The following is a 26,298-nucleotide window of genomic DNA, read 5'->3' as shown; positions in this document are numbered from 1 at the left end:
ATATCGGTCATTCAGTTGAACGGCCGATATGTTGGTCAGTGTGTACCCAGCATTAGAGTCAATAGGTATTTTGCACTTGCAGCCCTAGCATCTTCAATAGACAGAGATAGCACATTCAAGTAGATTAGAATAAAGGAATGCATGTGTACAGAGGCAGGATGCATCGTATGTATGTTCTGTTCGTGATTGTGTGGGTTTACTCCAGGTGTTCTGGTTTCCTTCCACACTCCAAAAACATACAGGTGGGTTAACTGTGTTCTGACAAGAATTAACTATAATGTGTGCCCATATGAAAGGGAACATAAGGCCTGATTCAGATCTGCATGCAAATGCCATTGCAGCTGCGATCTCTCACGGAACGCAATTGTAAAAATATGCTAATGACTCAACCACCGTCCAGTGCTTAGAGACGCCCACTGACAACATCTCACACCCGCCGCTCATGCACAAAACTGGAAACGTAGAACACAGATCAGCCGATCACCATCCTTCTGAGTAAGTTTAAGCTGTCGCAGATGCAGCGGGTCTCCAGACATGCAGAGGGCTCTCCTGCTGGGAGCAAGGACGCAGTGGCTAATTTATGGACACCCAGAAAACAGTTTTAAAAGGTCTGACACCCCTGTGTTTTTCAAAACACCCCCCGTTACCTCCCCAAAATGCTGACTACCTGTCACTCACTAATAAATCCTCTGTGTGAGCTGAATAGTAAAACAATCACTTTGCATGTGCACTGTGTAACTTACATGCATGTGTAATGGCTAATAATAGCTTAATCTGCATAAATATCAGCCCATCTGAATAAGGCCCATAGATTACAGCAAAAGGAAATAGGGAAGTGTAATGTGCACAAATCCATTAATGTATAAATTACAATATAACTTTTATTAAATATTCATAAAAAAATATTCCCTCTATGCGATAAATCAGCAAATTATTTAAAAATGATAGAATATAGAAAAGAATGTGAAAAAATTAACAAAATGTGCCAGGGGACTGTGTATACCATACATAGGAACTCCTTATAGTATCCTAGATATTAATGGTCACTGTTAAATCATCTATTATACTGATGACCACTAAGATATACTGTATGTCTAGATCTTATCTATTTACTAAGTATAGTGTATGATTCATTTGAATAAAGCATATAATTTTACAAAAGTTGTGTGTTGTTCTTCTACATCAAATAAAACACACTATAACTGTCATATGTGTAAATATCATATACATACACAGAGTAGTCTGAAAGTGCAATTATGATCTTATACAATTAGGGGTCTCTATCTCCTGTTATGGATTAATAATTCCCAAATTAGGTTATTACCCCGTAATTAATTACAGGTTGAGTCTCCCATATCCAAAATGCTTGGGACCAGGAGTGTTTTGGATATCAGAATATTCCGTATTTTGGAATATTTGCACAAAATAATGAAATATATTGGGAATGGGACCCTATTCTAAGCACATAATGCATTTATGATTTATATACAACTTATACACACAGTCTGCAGGTAATTTTCTACTATATTTGTAATTTGTGCATAAAAAATGTTTGTGTACATACATCAAATTCATTTATTTTTCATGTACACCTTATACACACAGCCTGAAGGTTATTTTATACAATATGTTAAATAATTTGTGCTTTAGACAAAGTTTGTGTACATTTAACTATCAAAAAGCAAAGGTTTCACTTTCTCAGTCATGCTAAAAATATTCCGTATTTCGGAATATTCTGTATTTCGGAAGATTTGGATATAGGAGACTCAACCAGTATCTAGTCATGGAGCTATACAAGGTATCTTTCTCCTAAAAGTGCACTTTTACATTTTTAAAAAATACAGTAGGTGAAGCCACCAGAAATATTTAAAACACCTGTACCATTCAAACAGCCCCCAAAATACCAGACCCACTACTTTAAACCCATTTTCCAACACTTTTTATTATTTTACCCCAAAATGACCAAAATTAAGCTAATAAAAAAATTATTTTGCCTAATTTGTCATTAGGTTGTGGTGTCCTAAAGGATTTGACCCAAATCATGAAATTTTTAAGCAAAAATAGGGATTTTGCACAACTTTTCATCTGCTCTGAGATAGTGAAAATGTTAATTGTCTTTGGAGAATTCGCACCTGCGGAAACATTTTTTGCTAAACCACAGTTTTTACAGCTAATTGAGTATGACCCTAATTAATCCGGCCCTAAGTATTTACCATAGGCATAAAGGTGCGTACACATGATATGATATCTATGAACGATATGAAAGATAATGATATCGTTCAATGATAAATCACTCATATTGTTCATTTTTATGCAGTGAACAACCAACGAACGACCAACGATGCTCACTCCCGCATGGACTATAACAATATCTACATGCAGGCCAACTTGGAGGATTTCATAATGATCTGCATGTTCAGAGATGTGGCAGGATAACTTCACTGAAAGATCTCTATCATATTGTTTGTCCTGCACTACAGAAAGTTCAAGGGAAATTGTTCAGAAATATCATTGGTTGTGCTGATTGTACCGTGTGTATGCAGGTTTAGAGAGCGATGTAGTGAGAACAAGCAAATGCAGTATAGGGAACTGCAGCAACTTACAACAGTTTCACCCATTGCACAGTACAGTCCTCCTGCTCTTTATCAATACCACAGTCCAATGATTTCATAACTGAAGCCAATATAAAAAAATGAGTGATATGATACACTGTGCCTTTGTAATAGATATGTACTGTGGTTAGAACTGAATAGTGTAAGTACACTAAAAATATTGTATCTGCATGTCAAAAGTATAACAAAAGGTTACTATATTATACAATGTTTGCTTTCTACTTTTCCTTTGAGTGTCCTGGCTGCAGATCATTTTCTGATTACACACAGATTGTGCCCTGATCAGATTTCATCTCAGAGATCAAAAGGCAGCGACACAAATCTCTACACTACTTATAGGAGAGTGACACAAATCACTGCGCTACAAATAGGAGAGCGAAACAAATCACTGCGCTACTAATAGGAGAGTGACACATATCACTGCGCTACTAATAGGAGAGTGACCCAAATAACTGTGCTACTAAATAGGAGAGCGACACAAATCACTGCGCTACTAAATAGGAGATTGACACAAATCACTGCGCAACTAAACAGGATAGCGACACAAATCACTGCACTACTAATAGGAGAGTGACACAAATCACTGCGCTACTATATAGGAGAGTGACAGAAATCACTGTGCTACTAAATAGGAGAGCGACACACATCACTGTGCTACTAAATAGGAGAGCGACACACATCACTGCGCTACTAAATAGGAGAGCGACACAAATCACTGCGCTACTAAATAGGAGATTGACACAAATCACTGTGCTAATAAATAGGAGAGTGACACAAATCACTGCGCTACTAAACAGGAGAGCGACACAAATCACTGCACTACTAATAGGAGAGTGACACAAATCACTGCACTACTAATAGGAGAGTGACACAAATCACTGCACTACTAATAGGAGAGTGACAGAAATCACTGCGCTACTAAATAGGAGAGTGACACAAATCACTGTGCTACTAATAGGAGAGTGACACAAATCACTGCACTACTAATAGGAGAGTGACACAAATCACTGCACTACTAATAGGAGAGTGACAGAAATCACTGCGCTACTAAATAGGAGAGTGACACAAATCACTGCGCTACTAAATAGGAGAGCGACACAAATCACTGCGCTACTAAATAGGAGAGTGACACAAATCACTGCACTATTAATAGGAGAGTGACACAAATCACTGCACTACTAAATAGGAAAGAGACACAAATAACTGCACTACTAAATAGGAGATTGACACAAATTACTGCATTACTAAATAGGAGAACGACACATATCACTGCGCTACTAAATAGGAGAGTGACACAATTCACTGCGCTACTAAATAGGAGAACGACACATATCACTGCACTACAAAATAGGAGAGTGACACAAATCACTGTGCTACTAAATAGGAGAGCGACACACATCACTGCGCTACTAAATAGGAGAGCGTCACAAATCACTGCGCTACTAAATAGGAGATTGACACAAATCACTGCGCTACTAAATAGGAGAACGACACATATCACTGCACTACAAAATAGGAGAGTGACACAAATCACTATGCTACTAAATAGGAGAGCGACACACATCACTGCGCTACTAAATAGGAGAGCGACACAAATTACTGCACTACAAATCAATGTGCTACTAAATAGGAGAGTGACACAAATTACTGCACTACAAATAGGAGAGTGACACAAATCACTGCGCTACTAATAGGAGAGAGAGACAAAATACTGCGCTACTAAATAGGAGAGCGACACAAATGACTGCGATACTAAATAGGAGAGTGACACAAATCACTGTGCTACTAAATAGGAGAGTGACACAAATCACTGTGCTACTAAAAAGGAGAGTGACACAAATCACTGTGCTACTAAATAGGAGAGCGACACAAATCACTGTGCTACTAAATAGGAGAGTGACACAAATCACTGCGCTACTAAATAGGAGAGTGACACAAATCACTGCGCTACTAAATAGGAGAGTGACACAAATCACTGTGCTACTAAATAGGAGAGTGACACAAATCACTGTACTACTAAATAGGAGAGCGACACAAATCAATGCGCTACCAAATAGGAGAGTGACACAAATTACTGCGCTACTAATAGTAGAGTGACACAAATCACTGCGCTACTAATAGGAGAGTGACACAAATCACTGCGCTACTAAATAGGAGAGCGACACAAATCACTGCGCTACTAAATAGGACAGAGACACAAATCACAGCGCTACAAAATAGGAGAGTGACACAAATTACTGCGATACTAAATAGGAGAGCGACACAAATGACAGCGCTACTAAATAGGAGAGTTCCACAAATCACTGTGCTACTAAATAGGAGAGTGACACAAATCACTGCACTACTAAATAGGAGAGCGACACAAATCACTGCGCTACTAAATAGGAGAGTGACTCAAATTACTGCGCTAATAACAGTAGAGTGACACAAATCACTGCGCTACTAAATAGGACAGTGACACAAATCACTGCGCTACTAAATAGGAGAGCGACACAAATCACTGCGCTACTAAATAGGAGAGCAACACAAATCACTGCGCTACTAATAGGAGAGTGACACAAATCACTGCACTACTAAATAGGAGAGTGAAACAAATCACTGCACTACTAAATAGGAGAGCGACACAAATCACTGCGCTACTAAATAGGAGAGTGACACAAATCACTGCGCTACTAATAGGAGACTGACACAAATTACTGTGCTACTAAATAGGAAAATTACAGAAATCACTGTGCTACTAAATAGGAGAGCGACAGAAATAACTGCGCTACTAAATAGGTGAGCGACACAAATCACTGCGCTACTAAATAGGAGAGCGACACAAATCACTGCACTACTAATAGGAGAGTGACAGAAATCACTGCACTACTAAATACGAGAGCAGCACAAATCCCTGCGCTACTAAATAAGAGATCGACACAAATCACTGCACTGCTAAATAGAAGAGCGATGCAAATCATTGCGCTACTAAATAGGAGAGCGACACAAATCACTGTGCTACTAAAGAGGAGAGCGACACAAATCACAGCACTACTAAATAGAAGAGCGATGCAAATCATTGCGCTACTAAAAAGGAGAGCGACACAAATCACTGCACTACTAAATAGAATAGCGATGCAAATCATTGCGCTACTAATAGGAGAGCGACACAAATCAGTGCGCTACTAATAGGAGAGCGACACAAATCAGTGCGCTACTAATAGGAGAGCGACACAAATCAGTGCACTACTAATAGGAGAGTGACACAAATCACTGCAAAAATAAAAATGAAAAGGGACCTTTTGCAGCATTCTGCTTAATGTAACAATATAATATGATATACAGTAGACGGTCATTTTAGTTAGCAACACTCCAGACTTTGTGATAAATGATCTGTGTGTGTTTGTGAGATGTCCCATTACATTCTCTGTACTTACATTATGCAGATTATACTGTAGAATATATTTTCTCTATAGCTCCTCTGAGATATTTTTGTGAATATTACTTCAATAATAAAAATAATAATATCTTCTTCCCGAGAATATTTATATTTAACTGTAGAATCATGTACTCTACAGAGTGTGACATACAGAGTGTCACATACAGGACCAGCAACAGAAGTAGAATAAATAAATGATCATTTGCTGCATAAAAGAATCTTAGGTGCATTCCTGAGGGTTTTCCACTCTTTCCAGCTCAGCACTGGCCGCTGTATAAAGGTGCAGTGGAAAATGAAAGACTTATATAACTGAGGAGATACAGTAGTGAGAGCTTTATTATTCATTCCTAGCTACTTTTTTATCATGGAGCCATATAAATAGAGTAATGTTGTGTTTCAAAGGAATATTACATAAAAAAATGAAATGCAAAAAGCAACATACACAAGGGGCCACTATACATAAAGGCGGGCTATGTTTTTCATAGCACAACATTTTGTTCCCTAATGTATCTCTATTTCTGAGTAGTTTAAGGCAACATAGAGCTTAATTAAGCTTGAGGGAAAAGAAGTTTGTGGGTTTGAGAGTGAGGGTATAACATTAAGGCAATATGATTAATGGGGATGTGGTTAGGGTCCTGACAATCGGTATGCCGTATGCCGGAACCCCAGTATCGGAAATCCAAAAATGTCTCAGGATGCCGATGTCAGGATCCTGGCAGATGGCATCCCAATTGTAAGGATACCAGGGTAAGGTAAGTATCAGCCCCCGGGGGGGCTGTTATGTTTAGGCGACCTGGGGGAAGTTAGCATTAGACTGCAGGAAGGGTAAGGTTAGGATTAGGCTCTGGGCAGGAAGGGGTAGGTTCAGGCACCACCGGAGGTGGTTAGGGTTAGGCACTTACTGGGAGGGTTAGGGTGCAGGATAGGGAGGATTAGTAGAAGTATGCAGGAAAGGAGGGCAGTGGCGCAACTAGGGTATTTGTATACCATGGTAAATTGAAAAATGGAGCTCCCCTCTAGGTTCACGTGCCGTAGGCGTTTGTGTGGCAAAAAATGGGTGTTGTCACAAGGGGCATGGCCACTAAAAAATGGGGCATGTCAACATGATACACACCCATTTCTTGTTACCAGGAACATTTCTTTCCATATGCACCTTAATGCAGTGCCCCTTATACAGTCCCTCTTATACAGTGCAAACAGTAGTGATCCCCCGTATGCAATGCCCCTTACACAGTGCCCCCTGTAGTGGTCCCCCTTAAGCAGTCCCCCTGCAGAAATGCAATGACATAACATGTGTATCTATGTGGGTAGTGATCCCCCATATGCAGGCCCCCAGTAGTGATCCCCCATATGCAGTGCCCCTTATACAATGCTGCAGGAGTGTTCCCCCTTATGAAGTCTCCCAGTAGTGTCCATTATACAGTGCCCCCAGTAGTTGTCCACCCTAAACAGTGCCCTTTATATAGTGCCCCCAGTAGTAGTCCCTCTCGATGCAGTGCCCCCAATAGTAGTCACCCCAGTAGTGGTCCCCCCAATGCACTACCCCCATTAGTAGTCCCCAGTAGTGGTCTCCCCCAATGCAGTGCTCCCAGTAGTAGTGCTCCCCTGTAATAGCCCCCCAAAGCAGTACCACCAGTAGTAGTCCCCTCCTTAGTAGTAGTCCCCAGTAGTTGTTCCCCCCGATGCAGTGCCCCCAGTAGCCAGTAGTGGTGCCTCCCCCCCAGCAGACACACATAAAAAAAAAAACTTACCTGAATCCCCACTCCTGTTCCCTATGCAGCAATCAGCTCTTGTGTCCTCCCACGATGGCCTGCTCTGCATTATGGGAGAGATGTCATGATGTCATGATGTATCTCCCATTACCCACTGCAGGAGCCAGAAGATGGAGCTTATAAGTGAGCTCTAGCCCGGCTCCAGCAGTGGACACAGCAGTCAATGAGAGTCTGTTTGACTGAGAAAGAACCACATCCCAATATCCTAGAAACAGGTGTCATCCCAGTTTGGTGTGTACATTGCACAGGAGCAGAAGTCTAGCATGTGGAGGAGGAGAGACAAACAGAACATCGGTATGTAGCATGGTGCACTGGCGAGTTGTGACAGTACCCCTTTAACTTGATGAGGGGTTAAGGAACTCCTAGAACCAGGTTTGTCAGGGAAGTCCTTGAAAAATATCTATTTTAGTTTTGGAGTATATAATGACTTCTCAGATACCCAATAACGCTCCTCTGGTCCATACCTTTTCCAGTAAACCAGGAAGCGTAACTGTCCTCATGTAAACTTGTAACCCAAAATCTTCTCCATCACAAACTTTTGATGACCTTGAATGAGCACAGGAGAAGGTATTCCAGGATGTTTAGATGTAAACTTAAAATAAAGAATATCGGCTTAAGCAAGGAACAGTGGAAGGTATTAGATTTCAGTGTGTTGGGCAGTTTAAGCCGAAAGGTGACAGGATTAATTTGAGCCAAGACCTGGAATGGTCCGATATATCTAGGATCAAGTTTCTGAGAAGGCTAATGGAGTCTGATGTTCTTTGCAGATAACCAGACCAAATTCCCAACTTTGAACTTACATGGTTTCCGGCATTTATCTGCCAGCATCTTGGAATGCATTTAAGCTTTGAGGAGGCACTGCATGTTCTGTATTCTATAGAGTGCAGTCGGGAGACTGAATATGGAGATGAATATCTCCTGGCATAGGGTTCAAAGGAGTTTGCTCTGGGATATAATCCGGTGATGCAGAAGACTGAGGAAGAAGAGTGACATGAATTATTAAATGTAAATTCAGTCAAAGGCAAATGGATGACCCGATGACCCAGTCATTGTGGCACTTGGAAACATAACATTGAAGTTATTGTTCCAGAGACTGATCAAACTGCTACATCTTCTCATTGGATTGGGGATGGTAGCTAGAATCTAAGCTAAGAATGATGCCCAAGGAAGACCTTCCAGAAATGAGCAATGGACTATGTCACTCAGTCCAATACAATGTCCAGTGGTAACCACTGAATCCATAAGACATGTTGGATGAATAGAGTGGACAGGTACTTAGCAGTGGGGAGTTTGGTTAAAGGAATAAAATGTGCCATTTTACTAAAGCGATCCACCACAGTCCAAATGATGGTACATTGTGAGGAAGAAGGAAGGCCCACCACAAAATCCATAGCAATATGGGTCCGTTGTTTAGAAGGAGCAGAGAGTGGTAGTAGTAGGCCAGTGGGAGCAAGCCAAGGAGTCTTGTTCCTGGTGCAGATGTCACAGGCCAGGACAAATTCACGAACATCTTGAGATAACAATGACCACCATACCAAACGGGAAAGCAGTTAAAGAGTATTGGAAATACTCAGGTGACCTGCTGTTTTGTTGGAATGAAAATCTGCCAGAACTGACTCTCTGAGTCTTTCAGGAACAAATAAATTTCCTTGAGGTTTTCCAGGTAGAGCTTCCGACTGAAGCGACTGAAGGTTTTAAGCCAAATTGTGGGTTAGAGCCACATGAATCCAAAAACTAGGAATAATGGGCTAGTCAGAGGCAGCGATTTGATGGACATGAAGAAAGTTTGAGAGAGAGCATCAGCTTTAATGTTCTTATATCTGGGCCGAAAGGAAATCATATAATTGAAGAGTGTAAAAAATAATGCCCAACGATCCTACCTGGAGTTTAACCTTTTTGCTGTCTCGATGTAAGATAAATTATTTTGGTTGGACAGGATAGTGATCTGATGTGTGGCCCACTCCAGCCAGTGTCTCTAATCCTCAAGTGCCCATTTTATGGCGAGTAACTCTTGATTGCCCACATCGTAGTTCTTCTCAGCAGAGGCACATTTTTTGAGAAAAGAAGGCACAGGAATATAATTTGTTGTCCTGGGGATCCTTCTGAGACAATTTGGCCCCAACTCCAACCTTAGAAGCATCTACCTCCACAACAAACGGAAGCTCAGGATTCAGTTGATGAAGGACAGGAGCAAGGGTAAAAGCAGTCTTAAGGTTGTCAAAAGCCTGAATAGCTTGTTTGGACCAATTAGCCATATCAGCTTCTTTCTTTGTTAACTCCATTATTGGCACCATGATAGAGGAGAAGGACTTGATGAATCTCCGATAATAATTTGCAAATCCAAGGAAGTGTTGGAGTGTTTTTAAAGTAAGGGTTTGAACCCAATCCATAACTGCTTTCACATTGCCGGGATGCATGAAAAATCCATGAGTGGAGATGACATAACCTAGGAAGGAGATCTCCTTAACCTCGAATTAGCATTTCTCATGTTTCACGTACGGATGGTTCTCACAAAGTTTCTGCAGTACCAGTCTGACATGATAATTTTTGAGGTACTGTTTTTGTTGTGGACCTGGGGTGGTGACAGTAGCAGACACAAAAGCAGATTTAAATGAAAATGTGGAACTTTTAATGAGTGACTTAGTAGACAAAGATATGGCAATAAAAATTGTCCAGGTATAGCACCGAAGTGCACTTGAGAACTGTAGTGAAGCAAAGGGGAGATTGTCCAGATATTGACAGGCAGGTAAAGTACAGTATTCAGGTGTGGTGAGGCTGAAATGAATTGCAGACTGGAGTGAATTTGCAGGCTGAAGTTAATTTGTAGGCTGACGTGAGTCCAGCCCGATGAAAGTGGAGGAAAGGTGCAGGGTGACAGCAGACTTAGGTACTCAGGCAGGGGAAAGATAAATGGATGGTGCAGGGAAAGTCCAGTGGTTGGAGCAGGCAGGGTAACAGGCTAGGTAGCTTTTCCAAGAAGGCAGGTAACAAGCTCAGGAACTCTCAGTTGCTGCTGAGAAACACATTGCACTGGCAAAAAAGGAAGGCTCTGTACCTTCATAAATATCAAGTGCCGCACTGTGACTGGCTGGAGAGAGCACATTACCCACCAGGATTGTACAACTGAATCACATGGCCGGAGGCAAGATTGCTGCGCCAATGCCGAGCAAAATGGAAGCACCACCAGGCTTCACCAGCCAGAGTGATAATGTGCCCGCACAGAACAACGCTCAGCCAATGCCCCAAGCCAAGGAGCAGTTCCACCGCTAGACACCCCCCGCCACAATAACCTCTCAGGTATAACTGGTCGACTACCATGCCGAGAAACCCTGGTTGTGACAGTACCCTCCCCCTTATGGGTGGCCTCAGCACACTCACCAGGCTTCTCCAGATTTACAGCATGGAACTTCTTGATGAGTGTGGGGCATTGATGTCTCAGGCATCGGTCCAACAGCGCTCTTCTTGGCTGTAACCCCTCCAGTCTAACAGGTACTGCAAACATCCTCTGCAAAGCTGAGAATCCAGCACCTGGGAAACCTCAAACTATATGCCACTTTCAGTCTGGATATGAGGGGGAACAGGAAGGACTCTGTGGAACTTGTTCAGTACCAGGGGCTTAAATAGGGAAATATGAAAAGAATTGGGTACTTTCAGATAAGGAGGCAACTGAAGGCGATAAGCCACTGGGTTGATGATCTTTATGATGGAGAAGGGCACAATGAAACCTGGGGCAAACTTCTTTGAAGGTACTCTAAGCCATAGGTTCCGGGAGGACAACCAGATTTGGTCTCCAACTTGCATGCGTGCAACCTTCCTACGCCTTTTATGTGCCTGATGTTTGTAGCGGGAGTATGCTTTCTCCAAGTCAGCATGTACTTGAGTCCAAATAGAAGGAAATTTCCATAAAGTGGCCCTGATTCAGAGCCGGATGCTCTGACAGAGCGCTCGCTCTGAATCAGGGCTGTCCCTCCTCCTTTTTGGAGCAGCTTCCTCGCCGCTCGCATAGCTGTGGGTAACCACCCACAGCTAAAGCGAGCAGCCAAAATGATGGTCACAATGGTCAAGACCATCATGACCATCAGGCTCGCAATGAGACCTTTTTGGTAGGGTGCAGCTGCCGCAAGCCCTGGACTGCTTTTGGCTCTATCAGAGCCAAAAGCACTCCCACTGACATCAGTAGTGATGTCAGTGGGGCCGGCCCCAGACAGCAGGTGTTCCCATGGGAACGCCTCCGTCTGGGCAGCCACACCCCTGGCACGCCCACCAAAGGGGGCATGCTGTCAATCACCATAGACAGAATGCCCCCTTTGGTGGGAGACCCATAACGATGGCTTGGACATCGTTATTCGGGTCTTGCGCATGCGCACGATGGAGCAGCCTCCATCGTGCGCATGCGCACTTGGGCAACATCGACCCACTTGCAAGCACTAGGTGCTGGTCTGAATAAGGGGCAGTGTCCTCTGTGGCTGGTTCATCGAAGACAGGCAGGCTTTGAAATTCAGGAACCCAGGGAAGAAGACTGTAGACAACTTGGAATGGAGTTTAGTTTGTAGAAGAGTGGTAGGAGGCGTTACGTGCAAATTCAGCCCACGGCAGCAATTCGGACCAATTGTCTTGGGGAGATGATGTAAAAATCATTAGGAAGATCTCAAGGTCTTGATTAACCCTCTCAGTAGCTCCATTGCTTTGTGGGTGATAAGCCATGGAAATATTTCGTTTTACTTGAAGAACAGAACATAAGGCTCTCCAAAATCTGGCTACAAACTGAACACCACGGTAAGAGACTATTTCAGCAGGAAGGCCATAGAGACAGAAAATGTGTTGAACAAACTGGTGAGCCAAGTCAGGAGCCGTAGACAGTTTCTTTAGAGGTATATAATGGACAATTTTATAAAATTGGTCAACTAAAACCAAGATGGTAGTGTAACCCTAAGAGTTCGGTAGATCTGTTACGAAGTCCATGGAGAGATGCGTCCATGGACGTTATGGAATAGATAATGGCAACAACTCGCCTGCCAGAGCTTGAAGTGAAGATTTATGCTGAGCACAAGAGTTACACGAAGAAATGAACTCCAATATGTCCATCTTCATGGATGGCCACCAATAGCCTCTCTTTAAAAATTCCAGAGTCTTTCATGTATCTGAGTGGCCTGCAAAGCGAGAGGAATGAGCCCAGGTGAGGAGCTGCTTCCTTAACCCTGGAAGGTCAGAGTGAACTGGAACTGAGCCAAAAATATTGCCCATCAGGCTAGACGAGGGCTTACACATTTGATATACTTGAGGAAGAGGAAGTTAATATTGTCAGTAAAGACAGTGAAGGGAAACTTTGCTCCTTCCAGCAGGTTTCTCCATTCTTTTAATGCCAATTTAACTGCCAAGAGTTCTTGTTCACCTATAGCATAATTTATTTCGTCAGGAAAAAACTTTTTGGAGAAAAACCCACCGGGATGAACTCATTTGTCCTCATAATGCTGGTATAGAACTGCTCCCAGAGCGTCTGATGACGCATTCATTTCCAAAAGAAAAGGCCTGTCCAGATTTATTTGTCGTAGGACTGGAGCCAAAATAAAGGCTTGTTCTTGGAGCTGGAAGGCTGTCTCTTCTTCAGGAGACCATAGGGCAGGATTAGCACCATTGCGGGTCAGGGCTGTAATGTGATAAAGCATCTATAGTAGTAGGAAAACCCAAGCAGTCTCTGGATGGCTTTCAATTTTTGAGGTCGGGACCAATCCAAAATCGCCTGTACCTTCTTGGGGTCCATTTCTAGACTGGTGCCAGATATGACGTAACCAAGGAATGGCACACTGGGCACACCAAAGACACATTTCTCCAATTTGCAGTAAAGGTGATTCCTCCTCAGAAGGGATAATACTTCCTTCACATGCTCATGATGTTCCATTACAGAAGACGAAAAAATCAGTATATTGTCCAGATAGACAACAACAGAGACATATAACAAGTCCTGAAAAATGTCATTAACAAAGCCCTGAAACACAGCAGGGGCATTGCATAACCCAAAGGGCATCACAAGGTATTCAAAATGTCCATCTCTGGTATTAAAGGCGGTCTTCCATTCATCACCAGCGTGAATACGGATAAGATTATAGGCCCCTCTCAGATCTAACTTTGATAATATGATGGACCCCTTAACCCTGTCAAACAACTCTGTGATCAGTGGAAGTGGATACCAATTCTTGACTGTTATATCATTAAGGCCCCGGTAATCTATACAAGGCCTTAAGCTACCATCCTTCTTGCTGATGAAAGAAAACCCAGCTACAGCAGGAGAGGTGGAGGGATGAATAAATCCTTTTGCTAGGTTGTCCTGGATGTATTCAGAAATAGATTGACTCTCAGGCAAGGATAGAGGATAGGTACGACCACGAGGTGGCATCTTGTCAGGCATCAGATCGATTGGACAATCCCATACTTGGTGAGGAGGTAAGACATTCGCCTGTTGTTCGGAAAAAGCATCATTGAACATCTGGTACTCCTTTGGAATAACTGGAGATATTAATGAAACTGTTTTCCTTACAGGTCATTTCTTGGGAAGACAGGATTTCTGACAGTGAGTCCCACATGAAAGAATTTGCATTGAACACCAGTCTATCCTCGGATTATGCTGGCGTAACCAGGGTAATCCTAAAATGATTTCTTGAGAAGCCTCAGGTATCACAAAGAACTTTAAAGACTCGGTGAAGGGCTCCAATACGGACTAATACTGGTTGAGTTTCTTTGGTGACCATGCCATTAGCTAAAGAGGTCAGGGAAATTGCGTGATTTAGAGATGAATAAGGTATCTGAAGTTTATCAACTGAGCTGGAAGTCATGAAATTTCCGGCTGCTCTAAAATCTAGTAGAGCAGTAGCAAAGACAGGTTAAGGCTTGAGATCTATAGCTAAGGTAATGTTGAAAACTTTAGTATTTGTGGACAGGCTCATAACTCCTAACTTGATGTCCCCATGGTCAGTTAGGAACAGGCGTTTTCCCGATTTATGGGAACAGGAGGCCACCAGGTGACCCGAATCTCCACAGGATAGGCAGATATATCTAGGCAGAGGTTTTTTAGTATCCTTCTCTGACGTTCATCTTTAGAGAGATCGGTTTGGTTCACCTGCATAGGCTCTTCTTCCATAGGGGAAGGGGGGGATGGGTAGGTAATGAAGGAGTAAATTACCTTGCCAGTCAGTTCTGTGCTTTTAAGCCTGATGTTCCCTGAAGCGCAGGTCAATCTTGTTACAGAGTGAGATCATGTCGTTAAATTAGTGGGAACTCACGGGTGATCAAGTCATCCTTTAGTTGGTCCAAAAGTCCATGCCAAAAGGCTGAGGTAAAGGCTTCCTCATTGCCAAAATTTGAAACTGTATGGCATATTGGCTGACAGGACGGATTCCTTGTCTCAGGGTCATGATGCTGGACGACGCTGACACAGTAAGTCTAGGTTTATCAAAAATCCTCCTGAATGATGACACAAAGCCTACGTAGTTATCCAGCAGTGTATCTGAATGCTCCCAGAGTGGGGAAGCCCAATCCAAAGCTGAGCCAGACAACAAAGACACAATGTGTGCCACTTTAGTTCTTGCAGTGGGAAAGTTATCAGGCTGTAGAGTGAAGTGTATATCACACTGATTCAGGAAGCCATGACAGAGCTTAGGATCGCCATCAAATTTACTTGGAATAGGAAAATGTAAACAGGGAGATACCCTGTTCCCTGTATTACCAGGCACAGGAGTAAGGGTAGATACTGATACCCCAGGGGTGGATAACGAGGTTTGCAGATTATCTTGACTTTTAGACAACTCCTGAAGAAACTGAGCCATTTGGTGCTGCATAGCTTCCAGGTTTTCTTAACGGCCAGCAATACACCGGAATAAATCCACTCCTGACTCCTGATCCGTGGCCGGATCCATGGGGCCAGTGCAAAACTGTGAGGTTCTGGTTTTGTTGTGGACCCGGGATGGTGACAGGAGCAAACACAGAAGCAGATTTAAATGAAAATGTGGAACTTTTAATGAGTGACTTAGTAGACATGGATTTGGCAAAAGAAATAACTGGTAATAATAGTAATAAAAAAATAGTCCAGGTATAGCACTGAAGTGCACTTGGCAACTGTAGTGAAGCAAATGAGAGAATGCCCAGATATTGACAGGCAGGAACAATCCAGTATGCAGATGTGGTGAGGCAGAAATGAATAGCAGGCTGAAGTGAATTTGCAGGCTGAAGTTAATTTGCAGGCTGAAGTGAGTCCAGCAGTGTGGAAGTGGAGGCAAGGTGCAGGATGACAGCAGACTCAGGTACTCAGGCAGGGGGAAGGTAAATGGAGGTTGCAGGGATAGTCCAGTGGTTGGAGCAGGCAGAGTAACAGGCTACGTAGCGTTTCAAAGGATGCAGGTAACAAGCTCAGGAACTCTCTCTAAGTTGCTGCTGAGAAACACGTTGCACTGGCAAAAAAGGAAGGCTCTGGACCTTCCTAAATACCAAGTTCTGTGCCATGACTGGCTGGACAGAGCACATGACCCACCAGGATTGGACAACTGAATCACATGGCCGGAGGCAAGATGGCGGCACCCATGCCGAGCGGAACGGAAGCACCACCAGGCTTCACCAGCCAGAGTGACAATGTGCCTGAACAGAACCAAGTGCAGCCAATGCCCCTCACCAAGCACCAGCACCACCGCCAGACACCCCCCGCCACAGTAACCTCACAGGTATTAACCATCGACCACCATGCCGAGAAACCCTGGTTGTGACAGTACCCTCCCCCTTATGTGTGGCCTCACGACACTCACTAGGCTTCTTTGGATGGGCAGCATGGAACTTCTTGATGAGTGCGGGAGCATGGATGTCTCGGGCATCAGTCCAGCAGTGCTATTCTGGACTGTAGCCCCTCCCGTCTAACAGGTACTGCAAACGTCCTCTGCAAAGCCGAGAATCCAGCACCTGGGAGACCTCAAACTCCACACCCCTTTCAGTCTGGATACAAGGGGGAACAGGAAGGACTCTGTGGAACTTTTTCAGTACCAGGGGCTTAAATAAGGAAATATGAAAAGAGTTGGGTATTTTCAGATCAGGAGGCAACTGAAGGTGATAAGCCACTGGGTTGATGATTTCTCTGATGAAGAAGGGCCCAATGAAACGTGGGGCAAACTTCATTGAAGGTACTCTAAGCCATAGGTTCTGGGTGGACAACCAGACTTGGTCTCCAACTTGCATGTGTGGCACCTTCCTACGCCTTTTATCTGCCTGATGTTTGTAGCAGGAGGATGATTTCTCCAAGTCAGCACGTACTTGAGTCCAAATAGAAGCAAATTTCTGTACCGTGTCCTCTATGGCTGGTACATCGAATACAGGCAGGATTTGAAATTCAGGAACCCGAGGATGAAGACCGTAGACAACTTGGAATGGAGTTTGGTTTTAGAAGAGTGGTAGGATGCGTTATGTGCAAATTCAGCCCACGGCAGCAATTCAGACCAATTGTCTTGGGGAGATGACGTAAAAATCATTAGGAAGGTCTCAAGGTCTTGATTAACCCTCTCAGTAGCTCCACTGCTTTGTGGGTGATAAGCCATGGAAATATTTAGTTTTACTTGAAGAACAGAACATAAGGCTCTCCAAAATCTGGCTACAAATTGAACACCACGGTCATAGACTATTTCAGCAGGAAGGCCATGGAGACAGATTATGTGTTGAACGAACTGGTGAGCCAATGCAGGAGCTGTAGCTAGTTTCTTTAGGGGTATATAATGGACCATTTTACAAAATTGGTCTACTATGACCCAGATGGTAGTGTAACCCTAAGTGTTCGGTAGATGTGTTACGAAGTCCATGGAGAAATGCGTCCATGGACGTGATGGAATAGATAATAGCAACAACTCGCCTACCAGAGTGTGAAGTGAAGATTTATGCTGAGCACAAGAGTTACATGAAGAAATGAACTCCAATATGTCCACCTTCATGGATGGCCACCAATAGCCTCTCTTTAAAAATTCCAGAGTATTTCAAGAATCTGAGTGGCCTGCAAAGTGAGAGGAATGAGCCCAGAAGAGGAGCTGCTTCCTTAACCCTGGAAGGTCAGAGTGAACTGGAACTGAGCAAAAAATATTGCCCATCAGGCTAGATGAGGACTCACACACTTGATATACTCGAGGAAGAGGAGGTTAAAATGGTCAGTGAAGGGAATCTTCACTCCTTACAGCAGGTATCTCCTTTATTTTAATGCCAATTTCACTGCCAAGAGTTCTTGTTCACCTATAGCATAATTCTTTTTGGCAGGAGAAAACTTTTGGAGAAAAACCCACAGTGATGAACTCAATTGTCCTCATAATGCTGGATAGTACTGCTCCCACAGCTTCTGATGATGCATTCACTTCCAAAAGAAATGCTTATCGAGATCAGGTTGTCGTAGGACTGGAGCTGAAATAAAGGCTTGTTCTAGGAGCTGGAAGGCTGTTTCTGCTTCAGGTGACCAAAGGGTAGGATTAGCGTTTTTGCGGGTCAGGGCTGTAATGGGAGCCAATAATGATGAAAATCCCTTGATAAAGCATCTATAGTAGTTGGCGAACCCAATCAGTCTCTGGATGGCTTTCAATGTTTGAGGTCGGGACCAATCCAAAATTGCCTGTAGCTTCTTGGGGTCCATTTCTAGACTGGAGCCAGAGATGACGTAACCAAGGAATGGCACACTGGGCACATCAAAGACACCTTTCTCCAATTTGCAGTAAAGGTGATTCCTCCTCAGAAGGGATAATACTTCCTTCACATGTTCATGATGTTCCATTACAGAAGACAACAAAATCAGTATATCATCCAGATAGACAACAACCAATACATATAACAAGTCCTGAAAAATGTCATTAACAAAGCCCTGAAAAACAGCAGGGGCATTGCATAACCCAAAGGGCATAACAAGCTATTCAAAATCTCCATCTCTGGTATTAAAGGCGGTCTTCCATTCTTCACCAGCGTGAATACGGATGAGATTATAGGCCCCTCTCAGATCTAACTTTGATAATATGATGGACCCCTTAACCCTGTCAAACAACTCTGTGATTAGTGAAAGTGGATACCGATTCTTGACTGTTATATCATTAAGGCAGAGGTAATCTTTACAAGGCCTTAAGCCACCGTCCTTCTTGCTGACGAAAAAGAACCTAGCTCCAGCAGGAGAGGTGGAGGGATGAATAAATCCTTTTGCTAGGTTGTCATATATGTATTCAGATATAACTTGAGTCTCAGGCAAGGATAGAGGATAGGTGCGACCACGAGGTGGCATCTTGTCAGGCATCACATCAATTGGACAATCCCATACTCAGTGAGGAGGTAAGACATTCGCCTGTTGATCGGAAAAAACATCAGTGAAAATCTGGTACTCCTTAGGAATAACTGGAGATATTAATGAAACTGTTTTTCTTACAGGTCATATCTTTAGAAGACAGGATTTCTGACTGTCAGTCCCCCATGAAATAATTTGCATTGAACACCAGTCTATCCAGGGATTATGCTGGTGTAACCAGGGTAATCCTAAAATGATTTCTTGAGAAGCCTCAGGTATCACAAAGAACTTTAAAGACTCAGAGTGAAGGACTCCAGTACGGACTAATACTGGTTGAGTTTCTTTGGTGACCATTCCATTATTTAAAGGGCATCCATCTACAAAGGTCAGGGAAATTGCGTGATTGAGAGATGAACAAGGGATCTGTAGTTTATCAACTAAGCTGGAAGTAATGAAATTTCCGGCTGCTCCAGAATCTAGTAGAGCAGTAGCAAAGACAGGTTTAGGCTTGAGACCTATAGCTAAGGTAATTTTGAAATCTTTAGTATTTTGGGACAGGCTCATAACTCCTAACTTGATGTCCCCAGGGTCAGTTTGGAACGGGCGTTTCCCAATTTAAGGGAACAGGAGGCCACCAGGTGACCCGAATCTCAACAGCATAGGCAGAGGATTTTTAGTATCCTTCTCTGACATTCCTCTTTAGGGAGATGGGTTTGGTTCACCTGCATAGGCTCTTTTTCCATAGGGGTAGGGGGGGATGGGTAAGTAAGGAAGGAGTAAATGACCTTTGCCGGTCAGTTCTGTCCTTTACAGCCTGACATTCCCTAAAGCACAGGTCAATCTTGTTATAGAGTGAGATCATGCTGTTTAAATTAGTGGTAAGCTCACGGGTTACCAAGTCAGCCTTTAATTGGTCCGAAAGTCCATGCCAAAAGGCTGAGGTAAAGACTTCCTCATTCCACTTGAGCTCTAATGCCAAAATTTTAAACTGTATGGCATATTGGCTGACAGGACGGGTTCCTTGTCTCAGGGTCATGATACTGGATGATGCTGACACAATGCATCCAGGTTCATCGAAAATCCTCCTGATTGATTACACAAAGCCTGCATAGTTAACCCGCAGTGTTTTTCTGAATGCTCCCAGAGTGGGGAGGCCCAATCCAAAGTGGCACCGGACAACAAAGACACAATGTATGCCACTTTAGTTCTTGCAGTGGGAAAGTTATCAGGCTGTAGAGTGAAGTGTATATCACACTGATTCAAGAAGCCCCAACAAGGATTAGGATCGCAATCAAATTTATTTGGAATAGGAAGATGTAAACAGGGAGATACCCTGTTCCCTGTATTACCAGGCACAGGAGTAAGTGTAGTTGCTGATACCCCAGGGGTAAATAATGAGGTTTGCAGATTATCTTGTCTTTTAGACATCTCCTGAAGAAACTGAGCCATTTAGTGCTGCATAGCTTCCAGGTTTTCTAAACGGCCAGCCATACACCGGAATAAATCCACTCCTGACTCCTGGTCCATGGCCAGATCCATGGGGCAAGTGCAAAACTGTGAGGTTCTGGTTTTGCTGTGTACCCAGGGTGGTGAGAGGAACAGACACAGGAGCAGATTTAAATGAAAATTTGGAACTTTTAATGAGTGACTTAGTAGACATGGAAAAGGCAAAATAAATAATCCAAGTATAGCACGGAAGTGCACTTGACAACTGTAGTGAAGTAAATGGGAGAATGTCCACATAGTGACAGGCAGGAACAGTCCAGTACGCAGTTGTGGTGAGGCTAAAATGAATTGCAGGCTGAAGTGATTTTGCAGGCTGAAGTGAGTCCAGCAGAGTGTAAGTGGAGGCAAGGTGCAGGGTGACAGCAGACAGGTACTCAGGCAGTGGGAAGGTAAATGGAGGCTGCAGGAAAAGTCCAGCGGTTGGAGCAAGCAGTGAAACAGGCTAGGTAGCATTTCCAAGGAGGAGGTAAAGAGCTCAGGAACTCTCTCTTAGCTACTGCTCAGAAACACGTTGTACTGGCAAAGAAGGAAGGCTCTGGACCTTCATAAATATCAAGTGCCATACCATGACTGGTTGGAGAGAGCACATGACCCACCAGGATTGGACACTGAATCACATGACCGGAGGCAAGATGGTAGCGCCCATGCTGAGTGGAACGGTAGCATCACCAGGCCTCACCAGCCAGAGTGACAATGTGGCCACACAGAACCATGCGCAGCCAATGGCCCTTGCCAAGCACCAGCACCATCGCCAGACACTCCCTGCCACAGTGACCTCACAGGTATTACCCATCGACCACCATGCCGAGAAACCCTGGTCGTGACAATAATGGTGTTGATCCAGTGACTGGGAATAGAGCAGTATGTTATCCAGGTAAACTATAGTAAATATGCCAAGAAACTTGCGGGGCACAACATTGATTATGTCTAGGAAGACAGCCAGGGCATTGGTGAGTCCAAATGGCATAACCAAATATTCATAGTGCCTTGAATGAGTTTTAAATGCAGTCTAATATTCATCACCTCTTCTGATACGAATAAGATTATATGCTCCTTGGAGGTCAATTTTGGAGAAAATGGTTGCTTACCGTAGTTAGTCAAAGATAACTGAAATCAGTGGCATACGATAAGAATTCTTGACTGTAACCTTGTTGAGACCCCGATAATCAATACTTGGTTGAAGCGACACAACTTTCTTTTTGACAAAGAAGAAACCTGTCCCAACAGTTAATTTTGAAGGATGTATAAATACTTTAGCTAAATTGTCTTGGGTGTATTCTTCCATAGCTTTATTCAGAGGAATAGAAAGAGCATTCAGTCTGCCCTTAGGTAATTTAGCAGCTTGTATTACATCAATGGCACAATCATAAGGCCTATGAGGGGGAAGAGTATCAGTGTTACGGTTCACGCATGGTTGTGTGAGACCTCTAGAGCCAGGGAGAGGATCTTCCACCAATAACAGCCTCCCGTTGTTCCCTTAGTGAATTATTTACACACCGGTACTTAGGTGACTGTCTTGATATATGCCTCCAGCAGTGGAGGCTTACACAACCGAAGAAAGACTGCAGAACTGATGACTAGGACAAGACAGGACAGTGATGTGGCAGTCCTTCCACAACAGGCTAACTGGAGTGAAGCTGCAGGTAATGGTATTGAAACAGGCGTAATGGACAGGATACACCAGCAGTGACAGATAATGGATCTCAGGAATGTCCAGGGACAGTGGTGTAGCTGGGTAGCCATATGAAGAATGGTGGTAGCACGGGAGCTACTTGATGCGGCTGGGAAGCCGTATGGAGAATGGTGGTAGCACGGGAGCTACTTGATGCAGCTGGGAATCCGTATGGAGAATGGTGGTAGCAAAGGAGCTACTTGATGTGGCTATGACAGCTGAGTTGAGATGCAGGCTATGATGTGGCCATGCGGGTCGTGGTGCAGCTATGACAACCAAGATGAGATGCAGGCTATGATGTATCTGGAGCAATATAGCAGACAGGTGAACTCTGGCACGACAGGAACATAGGCAGGAAGCAGACTGAAATGGCTTGGCTGGACTCTGGAATGAAAGTTTGAAAGATATCACCAAATGATTTCACAGGGCGCTCTAATGGAAAACTTCTCTCCCAAATATCTCACTCTGTTTTTTTTCCTTTTTCAATAACACTCAAATAAAAGAGAAATATTCCATAGTGTAATACAGTAAACATAAAATAACACAATCTTATATGTGTAGAGATGGATCCCCTACCAAATACGGTGGTCTACAAACAAGGTAGACAAACAGTCATGAATCAGGATAATCCTCTCTGTGTGGATGTAATCCCCTCTTAACACTCTTCCTTTCAATATATTCATTCCATATGCAATCAATGAAATTTGAAGAGAAAAATCTCCATAGTGTAACACTGTTTTTAATAACAATTTAAAACATCAATCACAAATTACATAAAAAATTTGAGAAAAGGTGGCCTCTCACCAAATGTCCATGTCTACCAATGTTGTAACAGTAGACAAAAAGGCAAGTATAAGAAAGTCCACCGGGTGTCCCAGGTGTGCTCTCAAATCCTGGTGCAGGTGCCACAGTCCTCTTAATATAGGTCTCTCTCAGCCAACGTGTTTCGATACTTGAAATGTGTATCTTTTTCAAGGCATACTGAGAGACTGACTGGAAGGGTTTAAATACCCCTCCCAAAAACATGCATGTAAAACCTAATACCAGATATTGATCTGCTAACTTCTAAATCCTAACTTTAACCCCTGATTTCCTCCAGTCCATTTAGGGTCAGAGCACCGTTTCCGCTCACTTCAATTTCCAACTGCCCAGATAATAATTGCGGGACTTCATATCCATCTGTTGCCGTCTGTCGATGAACACGTGCTTCCGGCGGGACCGGATGTCTGTCACACGGCGCTTAGGGATGACTACTTCCACCTGAGTTTTTAACACATGGCTCCGCTTACCACTTCCGGATAAAGCACGTACCGTTCCATCAGATGGTTTAACATCCAGCTTTACTGTGTTTGTGGCAACCATTTTATTGTAGATTCAACTCGGTTTTTACTTGCGGTGGCCATATTAATGTAGCACTTTGACGACCATTATATTATGAGCTCCCACGGAAGCTGTACTTGCAGTAGCCATTTTGTTGATGATGTCCCTGATATTCCATATATACATATGTGGAAAAATAAATAAAAATGTCTGAGAAACACAGTAGATATTATACTGATCCAATCAATAAAACCATAACAATATAAAAACATTATAAAAACCATTTTACTTCAAAGTCTTTGTTAAGACCCATAGGGATAAGCATTTTAAAATCATAAATAAAATGCATCTCTTCCTGTGCCAATTTACATGAATGGAATGAAAGTGCCCCAGGCAGCAGCAGGGTAAATTTCATAGGCTAATACTAAATAGACAGATAGGTGCAGGACACTGAAACAGTGGAACTTGGGGAGACCGGCAAAAGTTCAGACTTCAGACAGACATGCATAGACTGGTTATCAGACAGTATAACCGGCATGGAGTGCAAGGCTGGCTGAAACTTAAAGGAAGCAGGATCCAATCAGAACCAATTCCTGGAGACAGCACTTCCTAATCAAAGGCATGTGTCCACATGAGCTCTACACACAGACAGCTAGTAATTAGTGTAGCACATGATACAAAACACACAGACAGACATGAATGATAGGCTATTATCTAAACACCGACAAGACAGGATTTCCAGCTACCTGCAAAAAGCCTGAACAAGGACAGGACATGATGCAGTATCCCAGTAACAACTATGACTGAGAACTACCACCAAGATGATTTGCTAACCACAAATCTTAACAATCAGCCTTTATCTTGGAGAAGACATCTATAAAATCGTGATAAGGGTCAGGTAATTCTGAGGAAGCAATTGGTGGAGAAGTTTGTACTGCCGGGACTGGAAGCAAACACCTAGTCATACAGTCTTAACCCCATTGAAGGATTTCACCTGTGGTCCAATCTAGAACTGGATTATGGTTCCTGAGCCATGGCAGTCCAAGGACAATTGGAGCCACGGTGCAATGCAGCAGGTAAAAGGTGATGGATTTGGTATGTAGTGCTCCCACAGTGAGTTGAATAGATGGGGTTAGGAGCCTTATAGTAACATTGGATAGTTGGCTACCATCAAGCCCACAGATGGAAATCAGAGGAATAAGGATTTTGGATTACAAGAGTCTCAAAGAAGGAAAAGTACATGAAATTTCCAGCTGCTCCACTATTCACGAAGGCGGTTATAGCAATTTCCTTTCTAAACACCTGAATAAGAGCAGTTATTAAGATGGAATTTTTTGGAGAAACGTGTACAAGGCCTAGAAGTAGTTCTCATCTGTGGACAAATGGAAATTCCCTATCTGCAGAGGTTACTCTTTTTGGGTCTACATTCCCTGTTGTGGCGATCAATACAGATAGTGAATTGTAATAGAAAGTCCATGGTCTCTGCCACTGGATGTTGGACCAAGTTATCTTTTAGTTATTCTGACAGTCTGAGATGAATTTGGCTGCATAAGACCTGATCATTCCAATCCGGTATCTTCTTCCCATTTATGGAACTTTGTACAATAGTCCTCTGCTGCTTTCCACCCTTGCTTTAGGGATCGCAGATTTCCTCAACCAAAGCTGCTTTATCAGGGTCATCATGAAGGAGCCCTAAAGCTTTGAAGAATTCTTAGAACTGATAGCAGGGCAGAATGAGTCAAAGCCACCCAAAAACCGAGGTCTAAGGATCACTTTGAAGCAAGAAGATGACTACCCCTTCATGCTGGGCTTCAGTTCCAGATGAAAGAGTTTGTAGTTTGAAGTACATCTTACCGCTCTCCCTAAAATTAAGGAAATCCTTGCAAATTCCTGAAAAACAGGCTCCTTTACAAAGGCTTGGTAGATGAGGGTCAAACCTCCTCAACACGTAAAGAAAGTTTCTGAAACTTCTGGGTAAGAGCTTGGATTTGTGTGGCTAGAACCTGTGCATGATTCATTCTTAGATCCATGTCAGCTGCGACTGCATTTTTGGGCTGGCTATAATGTTACGGTCTCATAGGAATCCCAGTGCAAGAGTCTTTAGACTTTGGCTGTCCTAGAGGCAAGTGGATGTTCACGAGGCTGGTGTAGACATTGATAAGAGTACTTGGACAGCAAGGTGCAGTCTAGAGGGCCACGATACAGCTTGGAGGGCCAGATACAGGCTGTGAGATGTGGCCTAGAGGGCCGAGATGTGACTTTGAGAACTGAGATGTGGCATTAGAGCTGATGTGTAAGCAGACTGTGATGCAGCCTTGAGTGCCAAGGATTAAGTCCCTAGAAGGAACGGAGCTTAGAACCTGGATCACTGCAACAGTAAGTTAACACTGGATGTAGCAATGTTGTACAGGCAACTTAGTGTTGTCCAGATCCTGATATACAGTATATAGCCAAAGGCAGCTGTCCATTGCAGGACACTGTCAGCTGATAGCAACCAATGCTACCATTGTGTAAAGGGTTAGCCAGGTGAAAACAGACTGTCATGGCTGTGTCCTAGATGGCACCCACAGAAACTACATATGGAAGTCCTAGCAGACACCAGGTATAATCCTCAGTGTGTCACTTGTCACCACACCTGGCATCTTACTGCTCTAGAGATTAGGTGAAGCCAGCGCTGAGTTGTGTAATGGGTGATCCTGTGCCGCAACCTGATATACAGGCTGTGA

The sequence above is a fragment of the Taudactylus pleione genome, unplaced genomic scaffold (genome assembly GCF_031769625.1).
Source record: "Taudactylus pleione unplaced genomic scaffold, aTauple2 ptg000627l, whole genome shotgun sequence".
NCBI classification, from domain to species: Eukaryota; Metazoa; Chordata; class Amphibia; order Anura; family Myobatrachidae; genus Taudactylus; species Taudactylus pleione.
Note: the sequence above shows the minus strand (reverse complement) of the source record.